We start from the raw sequence: 7,850 nt of genomic DNA, 5'->3' as shown, positions 1-7,850 counted from the left end.
TCAGGCTCACTGGTCTATAGTTCCCTGGCTTGTCCTTCCCACCTTTCTTAAACAATGGCACCACGTTAGCCAACCTCCAGTGTTCCGGCACCTCACCTATGACTATCGATGATACAAATATCTCACCAAGGGGCCCAGCAATCACTTCTCTAGCTTCCCATAGAACTCTAGGGTACACCTGATCATTATCCACCTTTATGCATTTCAAGACATCCAGCACTTCCTCCTCTGTACTTTGGACATTTTGCAAGATGTCACCATCTATTTCCCTGCACTCTATATCTTCCATATCCTTTTCCACATTAAACACCGATGCAAAATAATTGTTTAGTATTTCCCCCATTTTCTGTGGCTCCACATAAAGGCCGCCTTGCTGATCTTTGAGGGGCCCTATTTTCTCCCTAGTTACCCTTTTGTCCTTAATGTATTTATAAAAACCCTTTGGATTCTCCTTAATTCTATTTGCCAAAGCTATCTCATGTCCCCTTTCTGCCCTCCTGATTTCCCTCTTAAGTATACTCCTACTGCCTTTATACTCTTCTAAGAATTCACTCGATCTATCCTGTCTATACTTTACATATGCTTCCTTCTTTTTCTTAACCAAACCCTCAATTTCTTTAGTCATCCAGCATTCCCTATACCTAACAGCCGTTCCTTTTACCCTGACAGGAATACACTTTCTCTGGATTCTCGTTATCTCATTTCTGAAGGCTTCCCATTTTCCAGACGTACCTTTACCTGTGAACATCTGCCCCCAATCAGTTTTCGAAAGTTTTTTTTAAGCTTAGGTTCCCTACAGTGTGGAAACAGGTCCTTCGGCCCAACAAGTCCACACCGACCCTCCGAAGAGTAACCCACCCAGACCCATCTCTCTCTGACTAATGAACCTAACACTGTGGGCAATTTAGCATTGCCAATTCACCTGACCTGCATATCTTTTGTGACTGTGGGAGGAAACCAGAGGATCCGGAGGAAACCCACGCAGACACAGGGAGAATGTGCAAACTTCACACGGACAATTACCCGAGGCTGGGATCGAACCTGGGACCCTGGTGCTGTGAGGCAGCAGTGCTAACCACTGAGCCACCATGCCGCCCACCTAAAACAGTCAAAATTGGCCTTTCTCCAATTTAGAATGTCAACTTTTAGATCTCGTCTATCCTTTTCCATCACTATTTTAAATCTAATTGCATTATGATCGCTGGCCCCAACGTGCTCTCCCACTGACACCTCAGTCACCTGCCCTGCCTTGTTTCCCAAGAGTAGGTCAAGTTTTGCACCTTCTCTAGTAGGTACATCCATATACTGAATCAGAAAATTTTCTTGTACACACTTAACAAATTCCTCTCCATCTAAACCCTTAACACTATGGCAGTCCCAGTCTATGTTTGGAAAGTTAAAATCCCCTACCATAACTACCCTATTATTCTTACAGATAGCTGAGATCTCCTTACAAATTTGTTTCTCAATTTCTTTCTGACTATTAGGAGGTCTATAATACAATCCCAATAACGTGATCATCCCTTTCCTGGTTCTCTGTTCCACCCAGATAACTTCCCTGGATGTATTTCCAGGAAAATCCTCCCTCAGCACAGCTGTAATGCTGTCCCTTAATAAAAATGCCGTTCCCCCTCCTGTTTCGCCGTCCTTTCTATCCTTCCTGTAGCATTTGTGTCATGGAACATTAAGCTGCCAGTCCTGTCCATCCCTGAGCCATGTTTCTGTAATTGCTATGATTTCCCAGTCCCATGTTCCTAACCATGCCCTGAGTTCATCTGCCTTCCCTGTTAGGCCCCTTGCATTGAAATAAATGCAATTTAATTTATTAGTCCTACCTTGTCCCTGCCTGCCCTGACTGTTTGACTTGCTTCTGTTCTCAACTGTATCAGTGTCAGTTTGACCTCTTTCCTCACTATCTCCCTGGGTCCCACCCCCCCACCTTACCAGTTTAAGTCCTCCTGAGCAGCTCCAGCAAATCTCCCTGCCTGTATATTAGTTCTCTTCCAATTTAGGTGCAATCCGCCCTTCTTGTTCAGGTCACTTCTACCCTGAAAAAGATTTCAATGATCCAAAAATATGAATCCTTCGTCCATACATCAGCTCCTCAGCCATGCATTCATCTGCTCTATCCTCCTATTCCTGCCCTCACTAGCTCGTAGCTCCGGGAGTAATCCAGATATTACTATTCGCGAGAATCTCCTTTTTAAATTCCTGCCTAACTCTCTATAATCTCCCCTCAGAATCTCAACCTTTTCCCTTCCTATGTTATTGGTTCCAATGTGGACAATGACCTCTTGCTCGCCCCTCTCCCCCGTGAGAACATTCTGCACCCTCTCTGAGACATCCTTGATCCTGGCACCAGGGAAGCAACACACCATTCTGATTTTTCGCTGCTGGCCACAGAAACGTCTGCCTATACCTCGAACTAGAGAATCCCCTAACACAATTGATCTCTTGGAACCCGATGTACCCCTCGTTGCATTGGAGCCAGTCTCAATACCAGAAACTTGGCTGTTTGTGCTGCGTTCCCCTGAGAATCCATCCCCTATTACATTTTCCAAAACAGCATACTTGTTTGAAATGGGTATAGCCACCAAAGACCCCTGCACTAGGTGCCTAACTCTCTTACCTCTCTTACCTTTCTTGGAGTTAACCCATCTATGTGACTGTATCTGAGACTTTCCCCTATTCCTATAACTGCCATCCTTCGCATTCTGTTGTTGCAAATTCCTCATTGCTTCTAACTGTCTCTCCAACCGATCCATTCGATCTGATAAGATTCGCAACCAACAGCATTTATGGCAGGTATTATCCGCTGTAATCCTTAAACTCTCTTTAATCTCCCACATCTGACAAGGAGCACATATCAGTCTACTAAAGGCCATTTTCATAATTTACAACCCCAGAAAATAAGACCGTCTTATTCCTCTACAAACACTGCCCCAGGTTAAATTAATAGTTATGGTTTATATTTTAAGTTTAAGATGAAGATGTGTTTGAGGAAATCCCCATCAAAGATGCGTTTGGTTATCATCTGGTACAGCAGAAGTTGAAGACATCATTAACCACATGAAGAATGAAAAAGCTGCTGGAGTGGACGTGATTCCAACCAAGGTTTTCAAACTTGAAGGAGTATAGCTTACAGGTCATCTCCAACAACTGCTTCTAAAAATCTGGAACAAAGAAGAAATCCTTGCTGATCTCGGAGATGATTCTGAGATCTTCCATTACACTTCCCAATTGTCGGAGCCAAAAGCCTTGGGCAGATTGACAAATGCCATGCAGAATGGTTAATGATGTTCCTGACATTTGTCTTGGAGTTGATGAGCGGTGAAATTAATGTTCATAGTTTCACAGTTTGTTCTGAAACTGGCTTTTCAGAAGGATTTCTTTAGAAATTGGGAGAAGGAACCTTGTAAAGATTTGGGCAATGATCTTCCTGGTGATGGGGAGTAGGGAGATTCCTTTGTAGTTTCCACAGTCCACTTGATCCCCTTTCTTGAAGATGGTGGTGATGGTGACTAACCCCATTTTAAAAAATTATTAACTATATAATTCCCTTTAGTATTTTCAAGTAAAATAAGGCTGCTTCAACTTTAAGTGGTTCTTTTACTTCTTTGAGTGTACTTCTTGTGTTAAAGTGCCTTTGTTAATTTTTTTTTAGATTACTTACAGTGTGGAAACAGGCCCTTCGGCCCAACAAGTCTACACCGCCGAAGCGCAACCCACCCAGACCCACTCCCCCACATTTACCCCGGCCCCTAACACTATGAGCAATTTAGCATGGCCAATTCACCTAACCTGCATGTTTTGTTTTGAACTGTGGGAGGAAACCAGAGCACCCGGAGGAAACCCACACAGACATGGGGAGAATGTGCAAACTCCACACAGTCAGTCGCTTGAGGTAGGAATTGAACCCGGGTCTCTGGTGCTGTGAGGCAGCAGTGCTAACCACTGTGCCACCCACTTGTAGGCATTGGGTGCACCATTCCTGGAAACACTGCAATACCAGGCTGATACATGGAGAGGACAGAGCAAGCCCTTAAGCCATTTCCCTGCTCCAAAAATCCATTTAATACAAATACTCCCACGTTCGGGAGATATCAGCGATTAAACTGATAAGAACAGAAACTACACATATTCCGAGCCAAAAGGCCGAGAAGCAAATTGGCAAGTCTTGTTAGACTTCCTAACTTTTTACTTTTTTACTCTCTTTACGATTCTCAGTGCTCTTATTCATAGAATTATCTCCCCATTTTTATTTTATCCCTTATAAAAATGTACTTTTTGTTCAGTTCATCCATGAAACACCTGAATTGGAAAGTTCCCTACAGTTCTCTTCACAATGCACTCAATCTATACCGTAGCAAGTTTATTTCTAAGTACATTTCACTTCTTGATAATTGATATGTCAAAGGTGATTTTGCACAATTAAACTAACTAAGAAGAAATAAGGTAAAAACTACATCATTATTTATGTTTTTGATTATTCAATAATGCACATAAAATTTTTGAGAGAAACTTAATCATCTTGGTAATCTTCATATAACATTAAAACACAAGGAGTGAAGTCTAGTTGTAGGGTTAAGGGTATAATCAAACTTTTCATTAAGAATTTGTCATGATTCCTTGCTTAACATTTTCCATATGTTAACATCTTCCATATGTTGATGGTTTTCATTTAACTAATATCCTCAGTCAGTTGTTGCTTATAATTGTCTTCTGCTGCACAATGTTACACGTGGTGAAAATTTTCCATGCTCTGAAGCGGAGTGGGAGTATTTTGTGTCAATGGTTTGGGAAATAATTTCCTTTCCAGAAGAAAGGAAGCATGATTGCGCATACTTTATGTGTGCAAGAGTTGCAGAGGGACCAAAGGTCTTTGATGTTAAAATTGAGTCTTTGAAGATAAGGATCTTTCTGCCATTTTGTGGTTGTAAAACTCAGTACATACTTCTCATCTTGGCATTGAGACCATTAGTATGGTTGGAAAACCCAAAGAATCAACCACATTATTAAAATGCAAACAATTTTATCAAATTATATCATGCAGTGCCACAACTTATATTGGTGTAGGTTCATGTTGTGTGTCTGTACTATCTACAGATATGAAGCATTGAATTATTGAGTGACAAATATATCAATGAAGTAAGCAAATCTATAAATCCTGATTGCCACAGGCATGAATGAGTGATGTAATTCTGCTTGGGAGTGGAATAATAATTCGATCATTATGTATTTTGAATGTGCCAGAAGCAAAATATATATCTGAATTTTTTTTAGCTAAATCAGAGTTGTTGAGCCCTGATGAAGGGCTTATGCCCAGAATGTCAATTCTCCTGCTGCTGGGATGCTGCCTGACCTACTGTGCTTTTCCAGCCCCTCACTCTCGATTCTAATCTCCAGCATCTGCAGTCCTCACTTTCTTGTCTCTTGATTAATAGTCTAGTGATAATACCATTAGGCCATTACCCTCCTTCTACTATTCCTCTAAAGTTGGATATATGGCTGCCTCCTTGCTGCACATGCAGCGTGTTTTCTGTGTAAGCTCCTGGCAGGCGTGAGATTGACATAGTACACTGCTGTATAGCAAGACATGCATCCACTGGACTGAGAACTGCTTAGCAGTGAAAGAAACTGCCTGGTTGGTTGTTTGACTGCAGCAATTGACACAGCATGGCAATGCAAAGGATGCTGGCAGCATGCAGATATATACTTAGGGAATAAGCGCTAAGAGAGCAAGTGAACAGCCTCAAGATGTAGCTTGATCCAATATGTGGACTGAATACCTGAACCTGTGCAGAAAATACCCCTGTTGCAGCCTGTCAATTTAGTGATACACACTACAATGCAAGTCTGTGTTTCAAGGGCACGATGCCAGTGCATAATATAAGTGCCAGGACAGCCGTGATGGTCGGTTAGTTCTGGTGTCATGGAGGAGGATTGTAGTTGTTTGGTGGCCATGGATCATGTCCTGAAATGTTGGTACCCAGTATTTGCCTTGGAGGTTTGGAGCAAGCGGTGAGCTCACTCTGCCAAATGTTCTCTCTGGTTTCCTTCCTAGGTTTAGCTGAAGTCTGGCTCCTTTGGTGAGTTCAGTGTTTTTGGTAAAGTCTGACTATTAATGAGGTGAGTTGTGGCATTTAACAAGCAATAATGACCATCAGTTGGAATCTTGTTACTGCCTAATGAGTATCTTAACACATGGCTATGAAAGGCATAAAAGATGGAGCAAAATTACCTTTGCATGGTGGTGAGTCTCGCTGAACTTGTTGCCTGGTTCTGCCACACATCTCGCTATAGCCCAAGTCTGCATACAAGATGGCGGTGGTTTGTTTTCAGTGTTTTTCACTTACCTTTTGGAGACAGTGGCAGTGACGGAGCATGGCAGTGGCTGGGGTCCAGTGTGAGCCTCAATGGCAACAATGGTGATCTGGGCCTACGTTTTCTGAGTAGCAGTGAAGCCTGGTGTGCCCAGGGTAGTCTTAGCCCAGCATGGGTGAAAACATACCCAATATGGGGGAGAGTGAACCCTCTTAGGCAAGCCCAGCTTCGAGCATCTGTTGGCTCATGGCTCAAGAAAGGACTGTTTGACTTTTTGACTTCTTTAATTTTCTACTTTTATGCTAAGAAGACTGTAGTGCTGAACTTTTTAACGTATTTCTTTTTTTCTATTTCAGTAACCAGGTTTTGTATCTAGGTACTTTGTACCTAAATGGCACGTGTGTGCCAACATTGTACACTTTTCACTGTACTCTTGTACCACGTACTTGAGTAAGCGTGACAACAAAACCTAAATCTGAAAAATAATCTGTCGGTCAGATCGCTTTAAGATTCCACTCAATGTAATGTGTTTTTCATGGGATGCAGTTTTTTAAATCACTTTCTTGAAGGCTTTTTCAAATTGAAAACTGTTTTACAACAGCTTTATACTGGAAAATTATCAAAAGGACAGTCACAGTTTGTTCTGCATCACAAATGAACACTAAGAGAGTGGAATAAATAGTGCCACTTTTCCTGGCTCACGTACTCCTGGCAGTAGTGCACCCAATGTTTTATTCATTCATCTGTTTTGAGCATTGTGGGCAGAATCATTATTGCGTGCTGGTTGTCTAGTTTTGGATTAGATTACTGAGTCATTGGTATGTTTAAAGGACAACCAGTTTATTATTTATTATAGAACTAATAGGTAGCTCCAACTGTGCCCTATGGTGGTGAGGCCATGAACATTCCCCCTCAAGTCATTTACTCTCTTCCACTGTGGGAGCTGCTAATTATACGTTGCCAGGTATTAACTCTTTCCAAGCCTAATAGTATACCCAGAATATGTTGCTAATCCTTAATTACGCCTTAATTTCTTTATTTCACCAAAAAACGTTGGTGGTGAGCTGCCATCTTAAATAGTTAGCCCGTCTGGTATAAATACATCCGCAGTGCTGTTAGGAAGGCAGTTCCTGAACTTTGACCCTGTGATAAAATGAGGAATGGCAATAAATTCCTAAATTAGTATGCTGTGTGATTGGGAGGGGAGATTAAAATTGGTAATGTTCACATGCTGCTCTTGTTCTTCTGGATTCTCTTCCCACGTGGTTAAAGATGCCCTGCAACTCATCTCGTCCACATCCCGCACCTCCGCCCTCAGACCCCACCCCTCCAACCGTAACAAGGACAGAACGCCCCTGGTGCTCACCTTCCACCCTATCAACCTTCACATAAACCAAATCATCCGCCGACATTTCCGCCACCTCCAAAAAGACCCCACCACCAGGGATATATTTCCCTCCCCACCCCTTTCTGCCTTCCGCAAAGACCGTTCCCTCCGTGACTACCTGGTCAGGTCCACGCCCCCC

The 7,850-nt window shown here is 42.5% G+C and overlaps 1 protein-coding gene and 1 non-coding gene across 2 annotated transcripts in view; one reads left to right on the top strand and one right to left on the bottom strand.

Moving 5' to 3' along the window:
• Window positions 1-7,850, top strand: part of cfap299 (cilia and flagella associated protein 299) — a 566,302-nt gene that overhangs the window by 59,167 nt on the left and 499,285 nt on the right. The gene's annotated exons all lie outside the window — the stretch shown is intronic.
• LOC122555958 lies at window positions 3,976-4,167 on the bottom strand. The gene has a single exon (XR_006313402.1). It is a non-coding gene; the product is annotated as a U2 spliceosomal RNA (small nuclear RNA).

The sequence above is a fragment of the Chiloscyllium plagiosum genome, chromosome 1 (assembly GCF_004010195.1).
Source record: "Chiloscyllium plagiosum isolate BGI_BamShark_2017 chromosome 1, ASM401019v2, whole genome shotgun sequence".
NCBI classification, from domain to species: Eukaryota; Metazoa; Chordata; class Chondrichthyes; order Orectolobiformes; family Hemiscylliidae; genus Chiloscyllium; species Chiloscyllium plagiosum.
This window is presented reverse-complemented; position numbering and strand designations above follow the sequence as displayed.